The sequence below is a fragment of the Urocitellus parryii genome, unplaced genomic scaffold, assembly GCF_045843805.1.
Source record: "Urocitellus parryii isolate mUroPar1 unplaced genomic scaffold, mUroPar1.hap1 Scaffold_105, whole genome shotgun sequence".
Classification (NCBI taxonomy): domain Eukaryota; kingdom Metazoa; phylum Chordata; class Mammalia; order Rodentia; family Sciuridae; genus Urocitellus; species Urocitellus parryii.
In genome coordinates, this window is record NW_027551821.1 from 39,128 (window position 1) to 64,303 (window position 25,176).

A 25,176-nucleotide genomic window follows, 5' to 3' on the forward strand; every position below is an offset into this window, starting at 1 on the left:
GTATTCTAATAGAAATAAAGTATATAAAATAGAGACTAAAATACTGCTTAAATCTATTAAATCATTAATTGTTCCATCTCTCTGTTTACTTTGGCTGTGAAAAACTGGTTTAGGAGTCAGAAAAGCTTCACAGGCAAGCCTCCGACAAAAACTTATTATTCATTCTACTCAAAGTCTGGCAATCTAATTTTCTGCTTTTATTTTTTAAAAAATGTGAACCATACAATTACATTTACTTTATTTTGGGGGGCATTTACTTTATCATTATTTTCAAACAACCTCTTGTGAAAAATATTGCCATGTCTATACTGAGAAATATAAACAGATCTTAAACAAGATCAAGCAGCATACTTAGTTTAAATACTTACTCTGCCTATTAAAAAAAGATTTAAAATACAGGACTTATATGATTCTCAAAACTAAATAGAATGCAGTCCACATCAAATTTGAAATAAAGTACAATCAAATGTTATGGCAGCAAGTGCCATACAGTTATGCACATCTAAATTTAAGAGAAACCATGTTAGTCTTCTCTAAATTAAAATGTATACTATTCTCTTTTGCATCTTGAACTTAATAATGACAATATACATCAACCATTGGGAAGTTGAGGCTGAGGCAGGAGAATCTTACATTCAAGGCCAGTCTTAGGAACTTAGTGAGGCCCTAAGCAATTTAGCAAGATCCTGACTAAATTTAAAAAAAATAAATAAATAAACAAAAGGGCTGGGGATGTGTTTCAGTGGTAAAGTGCCCCTAGATTCAATTCCCAGTACCAAAAAATTAAACAAAGAAGTAAATAATGATTTTGGTGTCTGTGGATGCCTACCAGGTAGGTAGGTATTCAGTGCTTAATGAAAACTGGTGAATAAATCTCCAGTTGGACCATATTGTCCCAGCCTTGGGTTATTCAGTAAACAATGTTAATTGAAGTGAAAAGAAAAGCACTCTCAGTAAAGGCAATCTAGATGTACTTTATATAGAGAAGACAGTTCAAAGAATAAACAGTAGGTCAATGATAAAGTTGTGAATCTGCTTCATGTGAGGCCATCTTTATATGTAACTCTTATTTGATTGAAATAAAATCTAAAGCAAACATAAAATTAAAAATTATATTTACATCAGGAAGTGATAAAATCTTTGGAAAGAAGAGATACACATAGTTTTACACATGATCGCACAATCATATACTTTACATAACTCATAAACAGTATAACTATATTATTACCCAATTATGGAAATAATATTCTGTATGCTATTCAGCCATTGTTAGCCATGTGTGAAAATTGTTAACAAATTTATTTTGAAAGTTACTTTAGGCTTTCCTTCAGGTGAATAAAACAAAAAAGTACTGCTCTTTGCAGAAGAAAACATTCTGTATTCACAACAATTATAGCTGGTTGATCAAGTTTTCAAATATTGCTTATAATATTTGCTTTTTAGGGTTTTTTTCATGGTGGACACAATCTTTTTATTTTATTTTTATGTGGTGCTGAGGATTGAACCCAGTGCCTCATACAGTCCAGGCTAGTGTACTACCAATTGAGACACATCCACAACCCTCAAGTTTTCAAATATTAACAATGAGTTAAAATCAAGGCAAAAGACCTAAAAAATACTCAATATATTTAAATGTTTTCATCACATTAAATCCCTAAGAATATCTGACATGTAAGAATCACTAGGATGTTCTTAAGGAAGGGAATTCTTTATGTTAATAAGAATGTTGAATGAAAGAAATCTTTGAATAACACAAGGTTTCCTTAATAGTTTACAGTGGAACACACCTATAATCCCAGAAAATCAGGAGACTGAGGCAGGAGGATCACAAGTTAAAGGATAGCCTCAGCAACTTAGTGAGGCCCTGTCTCAAAATAAAATAAAATAAAATAAAATAAAGTAAAATAAAATGTGCTGGAGATCTAATTTACTAGTGAAGTAGCCCTGGGTTTGATCCCCAGTACCAATAAAAAACATTTTATCTCAAAAATGTACTTTTTTTTATTGGATTAGCAAAGATTTAAAAAATTAACAAAACTTGGTGTGAGCAAGGGTTTTGAAAATAGGATTCTCATGGACATTGAGGACAGTTTTTACATATAACAGCTTAGCTGTATTCATCAATATTTAAAATGTATATAATCTTTGACCTGGCTGTTATACCTCTAAGAAGACAAGTTAATAAAACAAGTAACAATCTAAATGGTTAAGAAAGGAGTATCTAGATAAAGTATGATGCCTCTAAATAATAGAAAACTAGGCAGGCAGGGCTAGGTTTTAGTTCAGTGGTAGAACACTTGCCTGGCATGTGTGAAGAACAGGGTTTGATTCTCAACACTGCATATATAAATATCTATTGACAACTAAGAAAAATAATTAAAAAAACAAAACTAGGCAGCCAGTAAAATGATCACCCATGATTATGCACATCAAGTTCAACTCACAAATAGATATATATAGAACACAGTAAAAATGACCACATAGCTTCACATAGAGAGAGAGACTGCTGTGTATTTAAAGTCTTATATATACTTTCATATCCATCAATAAGTTTCTAAAAGTGAGTTAATTCTGGCCATTTCTTTGTGCAGGAGTTGAGGGCTTACTTTTGCCATTATGTTGTTTTATATGGGTAATTTTTTTTCTAATTATTATAATAAAATATTACAACAAACTTTTAAGAGAAAGAAGTGCCTCTATATCACCAAAATTACTTCAAATCTTTTCATCTTCCTATTTAAGTGGAAGAATTCATTGAATGTTGCAAGTAAATGTAATACAGGATCTTCTTCTCAGAACCACACTTTAAAATGAAAAGATAATAGAAATTAAAATATTAGAGTCAAAGAGATAGGGAAAGACAAACATCATTATTCAAACAGCCAACATTATTGGCATCCACCATACCATCCAGAGGTTCTATGAACTCAAACACTCCTAAAACAATATCCCTTTTACACATTAAGGAAGCAGACTAAAATAATAATAATAATAATAATAATAATAATAATAATAAATTTTTTAAATGTAAAATTATAAAACACCAGAGTAAAAATATTTAATTATTTTCCTGTCTTACATTCTTTTATAATACCTTTATTAAGAAGCTGAAAAACAAAAAGTTTGAAGAAGTTAAATAGATTTTAAATGTATACATTTAATCTGATGTTTATTTCCTTTAGATTTCTGTTTTTCTGGAACTAGACAAAACAGTTTAAAAGTACTCATGGGAAAATAAGCAAGCAAGAATTCCCAGGAATATGAAAAGCAACAAGGGGAAACTAGTTTTAAAAAATATTAAAACTTTTATAAAAAACAATAATGTGATACTGGTATATGAAGAAAAAGACTAATAGAATACAAACCCCAGAGACATCCCAGTACATCCAAAAGTTAACAATATCATAAGAGATTCAAAGAAGGTCTCTAAAATCAACAGGTGAAAATAACAGGCACACAGAAAAAGATAAAGTTGAACCTATGCATCATTCTGAACACCAGAATAAATCCTAACTTGAAAATATAAATGTAAAAGTGATACCATAGGGCAAATTCTAAAAATCTTGGAGGCCTTTCAGTGACTTAAACTTCAGATACCTTGGCTGGGGCTATAGCTCAGTTATAGAGTGCTTGCCTAGCACTTGTGAGGCATTGGGTTTGACCCTCAGCACCACATGGAAATAAAGAAAGATTTTTTAAAAATCAAGATACCATAATGATTAATATAAACTGTAATATTCAAAGAAAAAATGTAAGACTTTTGAATATCAAAATATGTGAAGGTAAATAAAATAAGTGACAATCTGGGGAAAACTATAATTGATATCACAGAGGGCTAATCCCTCCAATTTACAAATTTCTAGAAATTGATAATGGGAAAAAAACAACCCAAAACAAAAATGTGAAAAAACCCATTAACAGAGAGTTAACAAGAAAAAAAAATACAATTAGTTTTTGAGCATAATATGCTCAGCCTTATAAATAATAATAACAATTCACATTAAACTACTCTATATTGATAATTCTCATCTATCAAACTGTTAACAAATTCAAGGGTTGTACACAGTACATTGGAAAGGCCCCAGAAAAATAGGAACTCTCTCATACACTGCAATATGCTCTCTTGTATCTGTGGTATTCAGACTGGATTCAACAATCATAGGTGAAAATATTTTTTTAAAATTGTCATACTAAACACATACCAACTTTTTTGTTGTCACTAGTCCCTAAACAATACAGTGTAACTACTATTTACATGGTATTTATATTGTATTACATCTTCTAAGCAATCTAAAGTATGTGGAGAAAGTGCATAGGTTATATGCAAATATTATGCTTTTTATATAAAAGCCTTAAGCATCCTTGTATTTCAGTATCCACAAAGGGGTCTTCAAACCAATTCTCCATGGATAATGAGGAGCAACTGTACTTGTGGGAGTTTAAAATGGTGCAACTCCTAAGAAAGGAAGCATTTAACTAAATTATAAATTCACTGCCCACTGGTGCAGTGATCCCACTTCTAGGAATGTATCTCACAGATGTACTTGCACATGTATAAAATAATATCTATACAAGCTGTTTCACTATAGTATGGTCTGTGATAAACCTAGAAACAACCCAAACACAAACCACGGGGGCTGTCTAAGTAAACAAGGCACTTAATAGACACTGCTTAAACACAGCTGTTTTTTAAAAAAGTGTTTCCTATAAACAAATATTATATTATTTCTAAATAAATACTAATAGGAAAAAATCTCAAGAGCATATAAAGAAAAAGCCATAGGATAGAATTACTTACATAGTATACTACATTTTATATAAAAAGAATAGAGTACACTGGCATTTCTCCTACTATAAAATGAAACAATTGACATCTATGGGAAATAAATTAAAGGTGGTTATCTAAGAAAGAGGGGTGAAGGAGGGGCAAAAGCAGTTGGAAATCACATTTTCCCAAGCATGCCTGTGTCATTTTAACTTTTGAATAATAAGAACATGTTATCTACATTAAAAGAATTTTTAAACATTAAAAAGAATACTTACAGAAAGAAGAGAAAGAGAGACCCGTAGATAAGACTTAAAACTAAGGTTTAAAGAGATTTTTTTGCTCTGAAATTAGATGCTGAAAAGCAATCTTGGTGTGGTCATTGCAAAAAAAAATGCTTTTTTCCTCTTCAATCAAGTTAAAGAATATGATAATATGTCTTTAAAAAGCTATTTGAATGAGTAAGAAATTTGGAAAGGGGAGAAAAATGTACAATGAGGACACTCAAGTATAATGGTTCTTCAAGTATGGCCCCTGTACCAGCAGCATCAGCATCATTTGATAACTTGTTAAAATTAAAATTCTCAGGCTCCCACCCAGACTACTGAATCAGAAACTTTGTACTAGTCCAGCAATCCTGGTAATACCCTCAAGTCTGAGAGTCACATATCTTTTCTGGTTCTTCCCACAGGTTCATGTACACCACAAGTCTGCATTTCAAACAAGTTCCAGGATGTAGGACCACACTTGGATAAGCAAAGCTGAAGTCCACCTGGGGGAAAAAAGTATGTAACCTTCATATGGTTGAGTTTCCCATGAAACCTGTACACAGTATCAGATGGAAAAAGTCCTTATACAGGCTTCCTAGCCAAGATATATCATGGAGCTAGTTTCCTACATAAACTGTGTACACAGAGAATAAATGTTTTCAAATACATTCTTATAAAAACAATAACAACTATGAATCATTGAAATTCAACTTAAGGATGTCTCACTTGAAAAAATTTATAAGTGGACCTACAAACTTTCAGGAATAGGGCAAAGAAACAAAAATAATCAATATTTCATAAATTCTGCCTGTGTTGTCTGAACAACTAAACCTCAAATGCATTAACTGCCCACCATGTGCTTTCATGGAAAAGCACCAAGAAGTTTGTTTCCCTCAATCCCTTTTCAAAAAACAAATTGTTCTCAGGTTAATGAACACTGATCTTCCATTTGTTTTACACAAAGAGAAAGATCTGTATAGGAATCTTCTGAATAAAAAATTCTAGTTTAGCAGAGTGCAGCGCACTCGCTCAGAAGGCGAGCAGCTTTGGAGCAGCGGTGCCGCAGCAGCGGCGGGATTCGGACTGAGCTGGAACCCTCCCTGAGCCCCAGAGCTGCCCTGGACTCCCACCCTGGCTCCCCTATGGCACTCGTCCATCTGTCCCGAGCCCTGCCGCCCAGCCCCAGGACCTGCGCCCTGAGCACCCCCCCTCACCTTCCTCTTCCAGGCACCTCCTGCCACCAACCCGCTGGCCACCATGTCGGTGGAGCTGGAGGAGGCCCTGCCACTCCTGGGCCCCGAGGGGGCCATGGGAGGCGGGCGGCGATGCGTGGGGGGGCAGAGACAAGGGCCGTGGTTGCCCCAAGTGTAAGGGCAGCTGCAAGAAGAACCAGCTGGGCAAGTACAGCCAGCTGGTGGTGGAGACGTCAGCAGGCTGGGCGAGCAGCGGCTTGTCGCTGGCAGCCATCTATGCAGAGGCCAGGAAGGTGGTGGGGTTCCACCAGAAGAACAGCCGCACCTACCTCAAGTACTTGGTGGATGCTGGTGCAGAATGACTTGCTACTGTAGGTCAAGGGTACAGGCGCCACGGGCTCCTTCAAGCTCCATTGCCAAAAGCTGGCAGCCAGCTAAAGGTGCGCCCCTTTTCCGAGCCTGCTGTGCACAAACCCAAGAAGCCAGTAGCATGGCGCCACGCAAACCCCTGACCCACCAAGGGTGCCGCAGCCAACAAGCATGCACCCCCGAAGGCCGCTGCCACCAAGGACAAGGTCAGCAACAGCAGCAGCACCAAGGCCAAGAAGGCAGCGGCGGGGGAGCAAGAAGTTGAAGAAGGCAGCCAAGTCCAGTGTCCCCAAGGTGCCCAAGGGCTGCAAGTGAGCGCCCCGCCCCCACTGGGGACAATGTGGAGGGGGACCATCCCCCTGGGCCACGACTTTACCTCCCCTCCCCCACACGCCTTTCTGGCCTCCCCTCCCCCATGCGCTGCAGGGAGATTTTTGAAACAGCCCAGGTGAGCCCTGATTGGCTCTGGCCCTTAGCAATGGCTGTAGCCTTGGTTACCGCCCACCCATGAGCCAATGGGCAGGACCCTGGTTGGCCAGCTGGCCTTAGCTGCCAGGCCTCTCCACCTCCCTCTCCCCACCTCTGGGATCCAAACAGTCGCTCAGGATGCAGGGCAGCACAGCGCTCCCCTCTCCCCCAAGCATCAATAAAACATTGTTGACCTTTGCAAAAAAAAAAAAAAAAGAATTCTAGTTTAGACAGAAAGATTTAGAAGTGGAACATGGTGGCACATGCCTGTAATATCAGCAGCTCTGGAGGTTGAGACAAGAGTCTCTCAAATTCAAAGCTAGCCTCAGGGATGGTGAGGCACTAAGCAACTCAGTGAGTCTCTGTCTCTAAATAAAATATAAAATAGGGCTGGGGATGTGGCTCTGTGGCTGAGTGCCCCTGATTTCAATCCCTGGTACTCACCCCCCTCCAAAAAAAAGGATATAGAAATCTGTAACTTCTTTTTGCAAGTCACCTTTGAATAGTTTTTGGTAGTAAAATTAACCAATGAGCTGACATTTTTATATATTTCCTATTTCATTGTCTCTGAGATGCCATCACCTTTAAGGCACTTAGAACATTCTTATTCTATGTACAACTCAGAAGAAAAATTGCCAGGTGGTTACAAAATGCCAATTTTAAGATTCCATCCATCTCAGATGTGCAACTTAAAAATCAAAGAAATGCCTTAATTATAAACCACAGAATTGTATCGTAAATTATTGGGTTTTTTTTTCCAATTAATTCTTATGTCTTTCAAATGTAAAACTTCATAAAGGCATGGATGTTTTTGTCCATTTGAGATTTCCTCCATGCTTAGAAACTGGAACATTTTCGATATCTTTGTAACTTGTTATTTATTTAGTTTACTTAGGAATATGTGAATATGAAAAAAAGTAATGATTTTTAACAGTATTTTTAACAGTACTGACCTCTTTTACTCTGGGACATTTTACTTGCTTAAAATTTTTAAAAAAGTAATTATTTTCAATTTGGCTGACTTCTCAGGTCAACAAGATTCAATACATCTCTACACAATTGAAAATATATTCTCTTCTGAGAAGTCTTTACTTACATGTTTGTTTCCACAGCACCTTTCAATAGTAATAAGCAACAAACACCTTACAAGATTTTTGAAAAGTCAAAATAAACATCCTTTTTAAAGTTAAACAAGTTGAAGAAATTTTTGTTACATTGAAGCTACCTTGAGCTAAACGCTATTTTAATTTTTCTCTATCATAACTAACAGTGTTTCAAATGAAAAGATAATTTGTAATGAGTCATACCATGAGGTCTGGTTTATGTACATCTATCTGTATTTTCCAAATTTGCTAATATGAACACCAGTAAGTAGAAAGGGTTGTTTTAAAAGTGATTACAGCTGGTCATGGTGCTGTTTGCTTGTTAATCCCAATAATTTGGGAGGCTGAAGCAGGAGGAACCCAAGTTTGAGACTGTTAAAGAAGTGGAGTACTGTTAAAGAAGGGGAGAAAGGGCTGGAACTCAGTGGTAGAGTGCCTCTGGGCTCAACCCCTAGTTAGTAACCCACCCCCCCAAAATGATGACATGAATGTATATTCTACTCAACTCAGAACTGCTATCATACACACTGCTGTCACTTCCCAACTCTGTTCTCACATCAAACTACTAGAATGATATTAGTGTTTAGATGTCAACAATTATAATGTGAATTCCCATTAAACACAGACAAACACAACCTTACCTTCCAAGATTCTAGAATAATTGACAAAGGTGTCACTAACCAAGATCATGGCCTTTTTTATATATCATACACATCAGAAAAAAATAATTTTCCCAGAAAGAAGTTGTTTGTCATCCCTTTCTTGTTAAAATAAAGTAGATAATGGATATGTTCTTAATAGTATTCTCAAAGAGGAAGAACAGATCTTAAGAAAAATTTTTAGTTATCAAAGATATTGAGGGACACCAATTTAGTGTTTGGGGGCCAGGATCTAGGCTTCACACAATGCTTGGGTGGGATGGATCTGTATCATCAAGATTCATCCTGGTCACAAGAATTTTGATCTTAAAATGGTTTAATCAAGCCTGCTTTAAATGACCATTACTTTAAGACACAATATTTAAAAGATTTTATAGGAAACTCCATCCCTTGGCTCTAATTATGTAAGACAAAGTAGTAAGGGGTGCTTCAGGAGAATAAGGAAACTTTCTGAAAATTAGTGCTCATTTTTTCACACTACACATTAACTCAACATAAATTTAAAATTATAGTGAGTATACATAGACTATATGCTAACAGTATGAGATGGCACATAAATCTCACCCCAATGAATCTAAAAATTTCAATCTTGTTAATATTATATTTGTTATTGTAAGGGTCCGGCGGAACGTCGGAGAAAGAGACGACACAAGAGACTGGCTCCATGCAATTGGCAAAAGGGGATTTATTGGGGATCCATTCCAGTTCGCTGAGGCTCCGTGCTCCCTCAAGAAGGGAGAGCAGCCCAGAGACCAGAGCAGAGGTTAAGCAGAGCTTAAGTACACTTTCTGGAGAGGGCGGTGGGCTTTGCATACATCAGAACAAATCATCATGAGGTGCGGGGGAAAATTGAACAACAACTCTGAGACATGATTAGTACATTCATTGGTGGGAACAGGTCGGACGGGGGTGATTGGTCATTCCTAAGCGGGGTACACATTAAAACTGATTGGTTCGGGCCCTGTGACAAACTGCACAGGGCCCTAGGCTAAATGGCCAGTAGGGCGTTGTCTTAACTATCTCAGGAATTTCAAGTTCTGGGTGTAGCAGAGGAACTTTGCGATGCTCGGGTCTTTTATATTTTAATTTTGCAGTTTAGAATCAGCTTAGAAATTTTACCCTTACATTATTATTGACAACTGAAGGGATCCATGGAAGGGTCATAATACAACCTGTGGGTAGACTGAGGCAGCCTGTAATTGACCTTGTCATGTCATCCCTAGTTCAATCTAGTTTCTCCTTTTTATTAGTTTAAATAAGGTTGTCCCAACACTAAGTGTCCCAACACTAATTTCCATCTTCATCTCCCTCTTGGATTTTCTTGTTTGAACTAGATCCTAGTACTTTTTCTTTCTTTCTTTCTTTAACCAACTCAAGCTTCTTCACTAGCAGCAGGTGCAAGCACTCGAACACGTGCTGTCTTTCCCCACAGCTGAAATTTCTGGTTATAAGTAAGATTTCAATGCATGTCATATATTGTCCTCCCTTTATTTCTCTTCTGCATGTAAGTGAAAGTATCACACCCACTTTCACTTATGTGTGTAAGCAGGTTCTGTTGGGTACAAACCTCACTGCTCAGTAGCAAAGTGGGCTTGATAATTCAATATCAAGGAGAGGAGCCTTGGTTCTGTGGTTGACAACCAACTGTTCCAGATTGGAAAGTTAGCCATTCATCTCTGAAATGCTGGATTGTTGCCAATGAAGCCTTTTCCTCTCCCACCTCTCTGCCTCTTCAGTAACTGACTGTCATGGGTGGAAGCAAAGCAGCATGATGAAACCTTTTGTATCTGCATTGTCTGCAATCCTCATTAATAATCAAAAGAAAATCAACATGTTTCCAAGACACAACTACACAGGGGCAACACAACTAGCCCCAAAGGGAAGAAGAGGACAGTAGCAAGGAGGAAACTCAAAAAGCACAGCAGGGCACATGGTAAGTCTAGTCCTGCATTAAGTCTAGTGCTCCAGGTGGGAACTAGGGCACCTGATGGTGTGATATGGGTCCCCGAGGGCTTGAGCCTCCTCATCCCTCCAGCCTGATCTGATGTGGGACTACTCCCTAGAGCTGGTGCGCCTACTGAGCTCTCCACCACAACACTGGCTCCACTCTCACAGTTTGACAAATCACTGTTTCTGGGGCTACTGGGTTGAACTCTGAAATGTCACCTGCTCTCTTCTCCACACCTCAATTCCCTCCAGACCCAACCCTGCAGCCTGGTTCTCCTACTGGCTCTCTGACCGCAGGCTGGTACTGGACCCATTCCAGGTTTGGCGTCATCATTTGAAAACAAGAATCATGCCAGGTGTTGTGGCACATGCCTATAACCCCAGCAGACTAGGAGACTGAGGCAGGAGGATTGCAAATTGGAGGCCAGCCTCAGCAAGTTAGTAAGGACCTGAGCAACCCAGTTGAGACCTTGTCTCTGAATACAATACAGAATAGGGCTGAGGACGAGGCTCAGGGTTCGAGAGCCCCTGAGTTGAATCCCTGTACCTTCATTTAAAAAAAAAAGAAAGCAGGCATCATCACCCCCCAATGCCACAAAAAGCCGTCCAAGGAGCTATGTGGGGTGCAGTGTCCAGGAGTTGCCCCATCTAGCCAGAAGCCTGATGCCAAGATACCCCAGTTAGGAGCCCCAGGGAGATGCATTTTCATATGCGAATTCTCCTCTGCTGTACTCAGTCAAAGAGACCTTTGGGGGGACCTGTGTGACAATGCTCAGGTTCATTAACTTTCTATCAAGTGCAGTTAGAATCCTCTCCCCAGGAAACCTGAGCAAGGAGAGTCAGAGTAGGCCCAGCCTCGGCCCAGAACCACCAGCCCCTGCAGAACAGCAAAGTCCCCAGCCCTCACCTTCCAAACCAGTGCCCCCTGTCTTCAAGTTGGAGCTGTTCCCAAATAACTGGGATCTGAGGCCTGTCCTCACCCAGAGCCATGATGCAGGGCTGTCAACACCGACTTCAGAGACAGATCTGCTCTTGGCCACTCATGGAGGAAGCTTAGGCTTCTGCGAGGCCTCAAGGCAACAGTGGATAAATGTTGAACTTACGTTTTCAGAGAGTAAAGTGGTAATGGGCCCAAGAAGAACATAAGACTGGGTAAGAGCCAGGTGCGATGGCACATGCTTGTCATCCCAGCAGCCGGGGAGGCTGAGGCAGGAGGATAACAAGTTAGAGCCTCACCAACCTAGCAAGGGCCTAAGCAACTCCGCCAGGCCCTGTCTCTAAAAAAAAAATTAAAGTACTGGAATGGGGCTCAGTGGTCAAGGGCCCCTGAGTTCAATCACCGGCATAAAATAATAATAATAATAATAATAATAATAATAATAATAATAATAATAATTGCACAAAGGAGCAAGGGAGACCCACAGCTTGGTGTCAAAGTTGCGACCTTTCTGGGACCTCAAAAGAAGCAGATGCTGACCTCAGCTGGGCCAGAGCACACAGTGTGGCCACGGCTTCTAAAGGGAAAGCAGACTCAGAGCTGAGCGGTGGGGGACGCTCAGAGCCAGGAGCATGTCAGAGGCAGGGCCTCAACTCACCTCTGGGCTCAGGCCTTGCCACACATCCTCCCTGTGATCTCTGTCTTCTTTGGCTTCATCAACTGGCCCATCATGCACAGGATGTCTTGTCCCCCTGTAGGAGAGAGGACTTTCTAAGGCTGCTACCAAGGCCCATGGTCCTGCCTCTTGCAGGTCCCTGATGTCACTCAACTTGGAAGCCTGAGGTGGACAGGCCCAGCACAGCACCTCTGAGAAGGATGAGGGGCTCCTGAACTCAGAGGGATCCCCTTGAGGTTTCCCCTGACCAGCAAGAATCAAGCAGAGTCTTGCATGGTGGCACGTGTCTTTAAAAATCCTGGCAATTTGGGAGGCTAAGAAACTTAGTGAGGTCCTGAGCAACTCAACAAGACCCTGTCTCTAATTAAAATAGAAAAAGGGGGCTGGGGATGTGGCTCAAGCGGTAGCGTGCTCGCCTGGCATGCGTGCGGCCCGGGTTCGATCCTCAGCACCACATACCAACAAAGATGTTGTGTCCGCCGAGAACTAAAAAATAAATATTAAAAATTAAAAAAAAAAAAAAAAAAAAAAAAAAAAATAAAATAAAATAAAATAGAAAAAGGGCTATGAATGGGGCTCCATGGGTAAGCACCCTGGGGTTTAAGCTTCAGTACAAAATAAATAAATAAATAAAAATTAAAAAACCTCTGACCAGGTAGGAAGAAACTCCAATCCCAAGAGTCTCTGGCCTCTCCCAGGCAAAGCTCCAAGGGACAAAAAGAAAAACCAGATTCCCAGCAGAAAGCCAGTTCCTGGTGGGGAGGAGGAGGCCCCCTTCAGGATGAAGAGCAAACCTGACTCTCTGTGCATCGGGACCCAGAGCAGCACCAGCTGAGAGCTAGAGAACTCGGAGCTCAGGCTCTGCAGAGGCCAGAGCCTCTGTGAGGCTGTCTTAAGCCCTGTGAAGGCTCCCTCCAGGAACCCCCAGCCCGGGGTGGAGAGCAGCCCCAAGCAGGCTGGCAGATGGCCAGGGGCAGACAATGCCCAGAGATCAGCTGTGACAGCATCTGGACATTGGGACAAAGGGGCCGAAGCTCATGTCGTCCTCATGGATGAGCCTCCCAGAGGGCCACTAGGAGGAAAGCATGGCCCTGAACACTGGTTACCAGGGCCTTGGGCATGCGCTGGACCAGCAGGGCCTGTCCCTGGGGCCTAGCATGGGCCACATCCAGGTTATGCAACATTCCATTCTGGATGACCTCCTTCTTCTTGTGCACGTTGCCCTTGGGCAGGGCATGTCCTCATCAGGCTCCAGGGTGAACTCCTCGGCCTCTGCCTTTGCCAGCAGAGCCATGGGGAATCGGGACCACACAGAGCTCAGTGACAGAAAGGTCTCCGCTGCCCACCGATGGCCCCCAATGGCGCCCTCCGATTGTGCCCCACAGCCTGGTGCCACAATGGGATCCCAGACCAGCCCGGGCAACACCTGAGACTTTCTGAAGACTCTCTTCCCTTACTTTTCATTCCTGAAAAAGGAGCATCCAGTGGACTCACTGGAGCCGGGGACCTGGGCTGTTCTAGGTTGTGATTTATGGGTGACACGAGGCCTGAGGCTCATCCATGCACCACAGAGGTGCAGCCACCATGGGATGCAGCAGCAGATAGAGTAGGAGCCACCTGGAGCAGTCCCCAGGCTCAGGACTCAGGGAAGGACACCAGGGAGATAAAGGAAGATGGAAGACGCCGCCTGGTGCAGCGGGAAGGGACGAAGGCTGTCTGGTCCCTGTCCCCCACAGGGTTTGGTCTTGCACACTCTGCCTGCTGAAGTCACCAGGAGAGGAAGACAGAGAAAAGCCAAGGTGACTTAAGTAAAGGGACAGCTGCTGACCTTCCCCCACCAACCCCTGCTGATCACAGTGACGCCCTGGTCACCCAGGTCTCCCTCTGGCAGACCCTCTGGCGTGGCGCTGTCCCCAGGGAGCATACATTCCAGGTAGATGATGTCCCTGGCCTCCAATCGCTCCTTCTGCAGACTTTCAAAAATGCTAGGGTTCAGGTAAAACCAAACCAAACCAGACAAAGGGGGACTCAGACAACCATGATACATGTTCCAGTTCCTTCTGATCCCAAGGGAAGTCAACTTTCAGTAAGAGACCTGAGTTGCCAGGCACAGTGGTGCACACCTGTCATCCCAGGGACTCAGGAGGCTGAGGCAGAAGGATTGCCAAGTTGGAGGCCACCCTCAGCAATTTAGCAAGGGGAGACTCTGTCTCAAAACAATACAAAGCAAAGTAAAAAGGGCAGGCTTCTGTCTCCCTGCTTAAGCACTACGGGTTCAGTTCACAGGACTAAAAATGAGAGAGAGAGAGAGAGAGAGAGAGAGAGAGAGAGAGAGAGACAGAGATTTGAGGTAGACAGCGACCCTAGGAGTGGGTGGGTATGAGTGTATGTGGCAGGGCACAAGAGCCTGGACTGGGGGCTTAGAACACCCGGAGGTGAACCTGAGGGTGACCATGTCTGCCTGCAGGAGACAAGAGAATATCACCATTACTCTTCCTTGCCTTGCCTTCAGGGGTTAAAAAGTTGTAGGAGCATTCTCATAGGGACCCAGCTGCCCTTAGAGGGGACATGTGTCCATGGCCACGCCCCACGGCACCCCCCAGTATCACCACTACAGCTCCAGTCCTTGGATTAGGGACACCAGAGCTTCCTGCTTAGCCACCTGAGGCTGCATTTGACGTGGCCCATGATTCCGGCTCTCTGGGCCTCGGTCTCCTCATCTATGTGACAGCACCCAGAACCACCCACAGAGGAGTCCAGGATGGAGGATCACCAAGGTGGAGGCCTGTCTAGAACACATAGCTAGGCCCTGGGGCTGGGGCACATCTCAGTGGCAGAGCACTAGTTCACTATGACCAGGGCCCTGGGTTAGAACCCCAGGACCAGAAAAAAGCAAATCCTAGCACCTCCTGGCTCCTGGGGCTGTGCACACACATCTCAGGTTGACGGTGCTCTACGGGGCCTTGCTCTTCCCCAGGGATGTGCCCTGGGTAAGGACTGCAGCCTCTGCAGGACCCAGCTGGCAGACAGGTCCTGAGGCTGAGCTTCCAGAGAAGCTGCTACAGATGGCCACCCTGTGAAAACAAAACTGATCTCTGCCCCAGACAGAGTCCAGTGTTAAAGGGAGGCAGCGGGGGACATGACACAGACTAACACCCAATGCAGGGCTCCCTCGGCGGGAGGGGGACCCCAAAAGGCCAATCCAGAATAAAAGTTGGTATGTGGTGGCCAAGGCCAGGGGGAGGGACAGCAGGAGGCCATTTATGGGAATGAGGTCCCTTGGAAGGGCATGACAATGTTCTAGAATTAAGATGGGGAGTGTGAACTGTGTCATGCATCAAAATCCTGTGGGCCACACACACTTAAAATGGGTGGATTGTGTTCACAACTGCACCCCAACAGAGCTTCCAGGAGCTTGCCAGGACACAGCCTCTCTGGCCTCCTTGGGCACTGTGCAAACAGGAACAGGGCTGGGGAGCCCCAGGTCAAGATTCATAAGCCTCCTTCGAACTTCACATCTCCACACAACACACCTGATGTCCTTCTGTCCCAATATCTCATCCTTGTTGAAAAACTTCCCAGAAGGACTTGGGTTTTTGGGGGCTGGGTGTACCAGGGATTGGACTCAGGGTCCCTCGACCACCAAGCCCTTTCCCCAGCCCTGTTTGGCATTTTATTTAGAGTCAGGGTCTCACTGAGTTGCTTAGGTCCTGGGTTTGGCTGAGGCTGGCTTTGAACTCGAGGTCATCCTGCCTCAGCCTCCTGAACTACTGGGATTAGAGGTGGGCACCACCTTCGTTTTGGAAGACAATTTTCCTCTTCTGATTTAGCCTCTTTTTTTGAGAAGCTGGACAAAGCAGACCAATGGATGGCTCAAATTTCCACTGTGTTCCTGTGTCCTCTCTCCTACATGGAAGAGGACAATTTTTCTCTTTTCATCTCAGGCCCTTTTATACGATTGATTTTCCAGATGAACTGGCTCAAGGTGTCATTCCTGAGAAGGGGCCACCTTCTCAGAATCTCATTAATCCACAGTGGACAGGATGTGGTGAGGAATTAAAAAGAGAGAGAGAGGTTTGCGGAGCCAAGCTCCCTATTAAGAAAGAGAAAAATAGCCCTTGGAAAAAGTGATATTTTCATGATCTCCATAAACCAGTGACCAAGAAACCACCTCAGAAAATCAAAGAATCATCAAATTATAAAAGGAGTAAAGATGGAGAGATTCTATGGTGGATGGAGAGTGGTCTGGAGATGAGAAACTGAGTCCCAGAGAGCTCAGAGGACTAATAGGGATCACCCAGCACCAGGGGACTCACAGTCACCCTGCCCCTCAGCCAGCACTGGACGCAGGATGACTGTTGAGCCTCTTTCTGAGCCTGTGGCCTTGATCTGGAAAACAGGGGAAATGAGATTCATGGTGTCTGCGCACACAGGCACATAGCTGTGAGGAGCCACAGGTAAAATACCTCCCCAAGTCCGCAGCAGGGGACCTGGCTATGCAGCAGGGGACAGGTACAGAGCTAGTGTGAGTCAATCATAACACAGTGGATGAGTAAAAACATTTTGAAAAAGAAAACAAAATTATGTCCAATTTGACTTTTTGGAGAGGTGAGGGGATAGTGTTGGGAATTGAACCGAGGGGTGACTTATACTTGAGGCTCATCCCTAGTACCATTGTGTATTTTATTTAGAGACAGGCTCTCCCTGAGCTGCTCAGGCCTTGACTAAGTTGATGAGGCTGGCCTCCACCTTGTGATCCTCCTGCGTCAGCCTCCTGAGCAGCTGGGATGAAAGACATGCTCCACTGTGCCTGGCTGGCCAATGGTCATCATGTGGGGGACGAGAAGGCAGAAGCAATTTCTTGACTTAACTACACAACTCCCAGGAGCAATGAGCAAAGGAAGAGCTGCCTCATGAATGGACCTATGTCCAAGCCCTCTACAAGGTGTCCCTTTATACTACACGGTGTTATCCTGAGTGTCCCATGTGGCATCAACAGTGCAGAGGCCAAGGAAAGGAGGACACAGAGGTCACACCAATTGCCTGATGCCACAGTGCTGAGGACAGGGCTTAGGATGGACTCCCCTTGAGCTGCTTGTTGCCCTTGGCTGTCTTGAGCCCTATGATCACGTGGCTGATTGTCTTGCCATAGCAACCCATGGGGTTCTTGGTCTCACATGGCGTGAGCTTGGTCACCTCCCCCTTGTAGACATCCTTGGCCTCCTTTATCTGCAGCCCTGGGAGGGACGGCCAATGGGAACATGGTGAGAAGTGGGACCATCCTTCTCTCCACATCCATCTCCTCCCCACCAACAACCTTCTTACATCAAACTGCCACAGCACAAGAACTGACAAGTCACCTTACAGCACAACCTGGAGACACCATCATGAGTGGAGAGCAACACTACAGGTAGTGGTGGCCCATGCCTGTCATCCCAACTAGGGAGGCCGAGGCAGGAGGACCGCAAACTGTAGGCTAGCCTCAGCAGACCAGTGAGACCCTGAGCAACTCAGTATGACCCTGTCTCCAAATAAATTCAAAACAGGGCTGGGAGTTGGCTCCATGGTTAGGTGCCCCAGGTTCAATCCCTGCTGTCCCTCCTTAAAGAAGAAGAAGAAGAAGAAGAAGAAGAAGAAGAAGAAGAAGAAGAAGAAGAAGAAGAAGAAGAGATGAGGGTCACTGCTCTCCTGACAAAAGGGGAGGCCACAGAGGACTTCTGCTGTGCTGGCAGGCGGTCATCAGGCTCCCTGTGAGCGGATATGGAAATGTCCCAAAGGCAGAGACAAATGTCCCTCTGAACAGAATCCCTGCCTCCCTCCACCTAATACTGAAGGGGCGACCAATACCCTTCCATTCAAATAGGATCAATACTTGGTTAAGAATGGCTCCATGTTTGCCCAGCTTTCTCCAATTAAAAACTCATGGAAGGGGCTGGGCTGGGGATGAGGCTCAATGTTGGAGCACTCACCTAGCATGTGCAGGGCCCTGGATTTCATCCTCAGTGCCACATAATAATAAATAAATAAAATGAAGATATTGTGTCCAATACACAACTACAACTAAAAAATATGATATTATTAAAAAAAACTCATCTAAGAAAGCCACATATACCTACCCTTTCCTATGGAGCTCTATAGATCTCACTGATCTTTTCACAGCCTCTCACCTTGAAAGTCTAACTTGTATTTTTTTAATATTTTAATATTATCAGGCCTCCTAGCTTATGAATCAATACCAACCAAGATGCATCCCAGACCTTTATGTTGTTTATTTTTGAACAGGGTCGCATTATTTATTTTTAATTTTTTTCTTCAAAACAAGTTTAATTTTGTTCCAGCCCTAAATTAGGGGAACAAATTAAATCTTAAAAAATGCTCAAAAATCAAGCCATTATAAAGTTAAGCACCCCTCCCTTTAGCAACAAATAATGAACTGATATAGGTAACTGAACTGATATAACTGATTTAGGTGTAGATGGGCACAACACAATGCCTTTATCTTTATGTGGTTCTCAGGATCGAACCCAGGTCCTGCCCATGCTAGGTGAGCGCTCTACTGCTGAGCCACAATCGCAGCCCACTAACTTGTATTTTATGGATTAAGAAACTGAGAGCAGTATGTGTGGGTGCATGCATGTCATCACAGCAGCTTGGGAGGCTGAGGTGGGAGTATGACTAGTTGGATGCCAGCCTCAGCAACTTAGCAAGGCCCTGAAAAACTCAGCAAGACCCTTTCTCTAAATAAAATACAAAAAGGGCTGGGGACAGGGCTCAGGGGTTAAGTACCCCTGCATTTGATCCCTGGTAGCCCCCCCCCCCCAAAAAAAAAGGATAACTCAGTATTTCCTCTGTTTTTTTGGGAACAGCCTTGCAGTGCAGGTTGCTTGGCAGCATCACTGGCCTCTAACATTAGATACCAGGAGTCCCCTCACCATGTTTTGAAAACCACAAGAGACGATTCTCCAAATACTGGCAAATATTTCCTGGGGGACAAATCGGCCCAGGTTGAAAAATCGCTGCAGAGCTGCTCTCACCTAGCTGGACTTCCAGAAACAGCACAGAGAGAACAGGAAAAGTCCACAACTCAGGGGTTCAGAGCTGATGAGTGTCCAAACAAACAACACCAAACAATGAGACTCAGAAAGCCCTGTGGACATCAAGAAAGGGAAATCAGGGGAGGGCGCCCTATCCAAAAGTACCTCCAAAACATCCAGAAAGAAAGGTTCCAACCCTGAAAATCAGACATCTTAAGAGCAACAGTGGAAGGCAAAAAGTACCAAATAACACTGAGAGAAACAGCACCAAAGGAAACTGCTATCATGCTGGTGCTGTGACTCCAGAGGCTGAGGCAGGAGGATCACGAGTTGGAGGCTAGCCTCAGCAAAAGTGAAGGCCTAAGCAATTAAGTGAGACCCTGTCTCTAAATAAAATGTAAAAAGGGCCGAGGATGGGGCTGAAGAGTCAAGAGCTCCTGGGTTCAATTCTTGGGGTTCAATTCTTGGTAACCCCCCCCAAAAAATGGAAGATGACTTGAACAAGCTAATGTTCCTGTAAGTGCATGCTGTATGGCATTCCAGCCTCAAAAAACTTCCCCCAGACACAGGACTTCTTCATCCACCATCAGACACCACACAACACACCCTGGCAACTCCATATGTACAACTTCAAAATTAGAATTCAAGCTTTTATTTCACAGTTGATTGTGTTTCTGCTTCTGAAAGGTCAGGAGCCGGCCCCAGGCCTCCCAGCTGATCAATCAATACCCACCAAGATGCAGCCCATAACTTTAGGGTGTTTATTTTTGAACAGGGTCACATTAATTCACTTAGAGCCTGGTGAAACTGCTGAGGCTGGCCTCCAACATGTGATCCTCCTATCTCAGCCTCCAGAGTCACTGAGATAACAGGCAGGGGCCACCACATCTGGTAAGAGCCCACTTCTTTACATACAGGAGTGCAGGCTCCTACTCTCTTATGCCAAGAGGCCCTTCCAGAGAACAAGCCATGCCCAGACCAGGAGCTCTGGGAAGCCTGAGGATCTGGTCAATCCCCTTGCAGATCCCAAGTAGCTGCACCGTGTGTCCTCTTTTGTCCCCTGAAAAGCCCAACTCCAGGGGAATTATCAAACCCTCTGCCCAATTCCAGCATTTCAAATCAGTCAGCAGGGGCTGGGGATGTGGCCCATGCAGTAGCACATTCCTATGGCATGCGTGAAGCCCGGGTTCAATCCTCAGCACCACATACAGAGATGTTGTGTCCGCCAAAAACTAAAATATATATATATATATATATATATATATATATATATATATATATATATATTAAAATTCTCTCTCTCTCTCTCTCTCTCTCTCTCTTTCTTTAAAAATAATTAAATAAATAAAATCAGCCCACAGTTTGAAGCTCAGCATGCAACTGAGGCATTTTGTGCCATCAGGAGACTTCCTGTTTCTCTGCCCGGAAAACACTAGAAGCCCCTTGAAGATCAAAAGAACGTTTCTGTTATTTGTCAATTATGCTCGTAGCCAAAATAGTGGTGGGCAAATTTTGCATTCAAAAAAATACTGGATGACTCATTTTCCCCTTCCAATAATGTGCCACAGAAGATGTTTTTAATATTTTTTTTAATTGTTCATGGACATAATATCTTTGTTTTAATTTTTAATATTAATTTTTTAGTTGTAGTTGGACACAATACCTTTATTTCACTTCTTTATTTTTATATGGTGTTGAGGATTGAACCCAGAGTCTCCCACGTGCAAGGCAAGTGCTCTACCACTGAGACACAGCCATAGGCTGTCACAAATTTTTAGGAGGCCCTGGACCAACAGAAATGGATTTTCAGCTGGGCACGATGGTGCAAACATACAATCCTATCTCTCAGGAGGCTGAGGCAGGAGGATCACAAGTTGGAGGCCAGCCTCAGCAACTTAGCAAGGCCCTCAGCAACTTTAGCAACACCCTGGCTCTAAATAAAATACAAAAAATGGATGTGGCTCAGTGGTTGAGTGCCCCAAGTTCAATCACTGGTTAAAAAAAAAAAAAGAAAAGAAAAGAAAAGAAAAAGAGATACATTTCCCAAGCAAAGGAGACTTGAAAGAGTTCAAGAACCATCCCAGCGACCAGACCCCTCAAAGGACTTTTCTCCCCCTCTTGCCAGGATGATTTTCATTCAAGAAGCATGAGTTTGGGATCAGATTCCTTTCTGAAACACACATGTGACCCACGTCAAAAAACAAAGACTAGTTAAGATGTATATTCCATTTGGCTTCTACGTGAGGATAGTCCTCTTGGGCAGCAGAAATCAATGAGAACACAAAGACTTTTCCAGTTCCCAAAGGTCCTTCCCACAGCACGGCTCTTCCTTCCATCTTCTTGCTTTTGATGAACTCTTCTATGCCATCACCTGCCTGCAGCACAGAGGGACGAAATGGTCACTATTACTGTGTTTCAGTGGGGAAAAAATGCAGTCCCTGGTCCAAACAATTCACAGACTGGTCCAACCAACCCTGGATGCCAGCACCTTCCAGGCACTGCTCTGGATGCCCCAACAGTGGAGGTGAGAGAGAAAAGTCTGCTGGGCAGAGTGGCCCACACCTGTGATCCCAGGGACTCGGGAGGCTGAGGCAGGAGGATATCAGTTCAAAACCAGCCTCAGCCAAAGTGAGGCCCTGAGCAACTCAGAGAGACATTGTTTCTAAATAAAATGCAAAATAGGGCTGTAGAGGGGCTCAGGGGTCGAGGGCTCCCCAAGTTCAATCCCTGGCACCCCCCACACCCCAAAAAAAGACATAGACAAGAAACCAGAGGCTTTTCTTTGACCTTTTCTGTTAATAGGAGGCTCGGAGGCCATAGTCACAAGTTCATGTAAATTGCAGGTTTCTGTAGCTGCTCAGCCTTCAGGGAGACCACGGGCCATGACTCTATGGTCCAGCAGCTTAGAGGTTATGGAGTGCAAACCCCCAGCTGTCATTACTAAACTGGGTGGCCAATGGATGGGCCATTTTTTCTGAAAAAATAAAATAATAATAATAATAATAATAATAATAATAATTACCATAAGTGCTGGGATTTGGTACAGTTGCCACTTAATAAAAGTAGACCTGACTGAAAAAAGGATGGTTGGTCGGGGCACGGTGGCACAGGCCTGTCATTCCAGGGCACCTGAAGGCTGAGGCAGGAGGACTGCAAGGTGGAGGCCAGGCTCAGCAGCTCAGCAAGAACTTGTCTCAGAATAAACACAAAAAGGGCCGCAGTATGGCTCTGCGGGGAACGCACCTGGGTCAACCCAGGTCACTAAAGTGACACTGAGTCCTGGGGAATGCTAGGACGGTCCCGTGCTCCCAAGCCCCCGGCCCCTCTCGCAGGTTCTCCTGCCCCAGGAGCCCCACAGCTGCCTGCTTGGCCAGGGTGCTCTCATCCAGCTCCAGCCCCTTCCCGTGGCTGTGTGAAGCAATGCGCGGCATCTTCGTGGTACTCTCCACCTCCTGGATCTTCAAGGTGCCAGCCGAGAGCCCAACCCACGCAGAACCACGAGCCACTACCTGCAACCCCCCAGGGATTACCAAGTGGCCATTACTAGGGAGGCTGGCAAGAGCCCGCCTCCGCTGGCGCCCCATTGGAGGATATTGGAACACTATCACTCTCCATTGGCTCAGGCATGCGCTTATGGCACCTGCCGGTAGAGTTCCACCCACACACTTCCCGCTGTGGCTCTGGGTTGACTTCCCTGGCAACAGTACTTCCAGCTTGCTCTGCGGGTGTGAGCACAGAAGGATGAGCCCCGGAGTTCTGCTCCCTGGCTGAGGAGCTGAGGGGGTGGTGGCACTGAGGAGAATTTTTCTGGGTGTTTTTTTGCTACCCGGGATTGAAACCAGGGGCTCTAAATCACTGAGCCTCAGCCTCAGTCCATTTTTGTATTTTATTTAGAGACAGGGTCTCACTAAGTATCTTAGGGCCTTACTAAATTGCTGAGGCTGGCCTCAAACTTGTGATCCTCCTGCCTCAGCCTCCAAAGTCGCTGGTATTAAAGGTTTGCACCACCATCCCTGGCACCTACGCAGAATCTTAATAAATGAGTTGAGACTTTGTCAGAAGCAAATGGCATTGCACCATTTTGCAGATGAAGAAAACCCACCCAGAGGAAAACAGAAATTCCAGAGTTAAGCGAGCTCACATGAGGGTGAAGACACGCCTGAGTTCCAGTCCAGCTGTGGGGGTTGCTGACTCTGATGTGATTTCTTTGTCCTCTCTAGACTGACTTTTAAATCTAATTAATTTATTTCGATCATTGACATCATTATTGAGGCGATGTTTGTCTGTTTCCCTCTACTGCTTTACATTATGAAGGTGGAGAACACATATTTGCCATTTTAATTTTAATTTTGGAACATGATACACAGTCTACAAACCAGTTTCTAGATAAGATTTCTTATGAATTCAAAGAAGGTTCTAAAAAACACCCCCCTGCACATGCACACACACTGTGGAATCCATGCTCTTTATTTTTATACTATGGATTTAACCCAGGGGCATTATACCACTTAGCCCCATCCTCACCCGTTTTTATATTTTATTTACAGACAAGGTTTCACTGAGTTGCTAAGGGACTCAATAAGTTGCTGAGGCTGGTCTCCAGCTTGTGATCCTCCTGCCTCAGCCTCCCAAGTCACAAAAGATAACAGCCATATGCCACTGTGCCTGGCTTCAATTATATTTTTATCCACTAAATAGGTACTAAAATGCCAAATCAATGCAATGAAACATACACCAATAATCCTATGGAGAACTACCTTCCAGAACCATGCACTGAACAATCCCATCTCTGCCACCTCTCAGTTTCTCACTCCCATCGACTTTCACCTTAAGTCCTTCCTCCTCTCTTCTCTCCAGCCCAAGACTGAGGCCCTCAGGGCCTTGTGCATGCAAGGCAAGCACTCCTTTTTTGGAGGGTTTATGGACACCCTTGTGTATATAGTGTGGTATGTGCTTGTAGTTTTAACTTGCATTTCCTAATGATTAAACACACACTTGGGCTGCGGATGTGGCGTGAGAGGTGGTGGTAGTGCACTCGGCCTGGGTTCAATCCTCAGCACCATATACAGACAAAGATGTTGTGTCTGCTGAAAACTAAAAAAATAAAAATAAATATTAAAATTCTCTCTCTCTTTAAAAAAAACAGTGGGCACTTTTTCATATGCTTGTTTGCCTCTGAAATATCTTCTTTGGAGAAAGAATAATATGTATTCTTCATATTAAGTCCTTACCAAACTCATTATTTTCATCTGCTAACTTACTTTTTAATTACTTATTTCTACCCTCACATCCCAACATTATTCAGTGGTTCTTAGTAAACCTTGAGCCATTTCAGAGAAAAAAAAAGGGGGAAAAATATCAAAATGGAATTTTTTCAAGGGTTCTAAAGTAAAAAATAAGATTGACTCTGCATGCACCATTAAATGTGATAAATCTCTCAACTTCAGTTAAGAACAAAATAGCATCAAATGTCACAGAAATCCCTTCTCTATGCTACTTATGTCATTATGAATTTTAAAGTAGAATTGAAGGTCTTTTTTTTTTTTTTACTGACATAGAGTTGATGAACATTGCTTCCAGAAAGATGAGGAAAGAACTATGCAACCAGAGCTGGTAATCAGTCACCATGCATCCATACCCAGTGCGGGTTTTCACAGAGAACATCCCTCTCTTTGAGCCTGTAGTCACTTTCATTGGCGAGGCACCTTGTTTAATTTGGGGTAACCAATTTATCCCTGATTGCCTGGGACTTCTCC

General features: G+C 43.7%; 2 pseudogenes; one reads left to right on the forward strand and one right to left on the reverse strand.

Moving 5' to 3' along the window:
• The first annotated feature begins 802 nt into the window (after positions 1-802).
• Positions 803-6,911, forward strand: LOC144251538 (uncharacterized; annotated as a pseudogene).
• A 5,465-nt stretch (positions 6,912-12,376) lies between these two features.
• Positions 12,377-23,004, reverse strand: LOC144251539 (ruvB-like 1; annotated as a pseudogene).
• Positions 23,005-25,176: the final 2,172 nt, after the last annotated feature.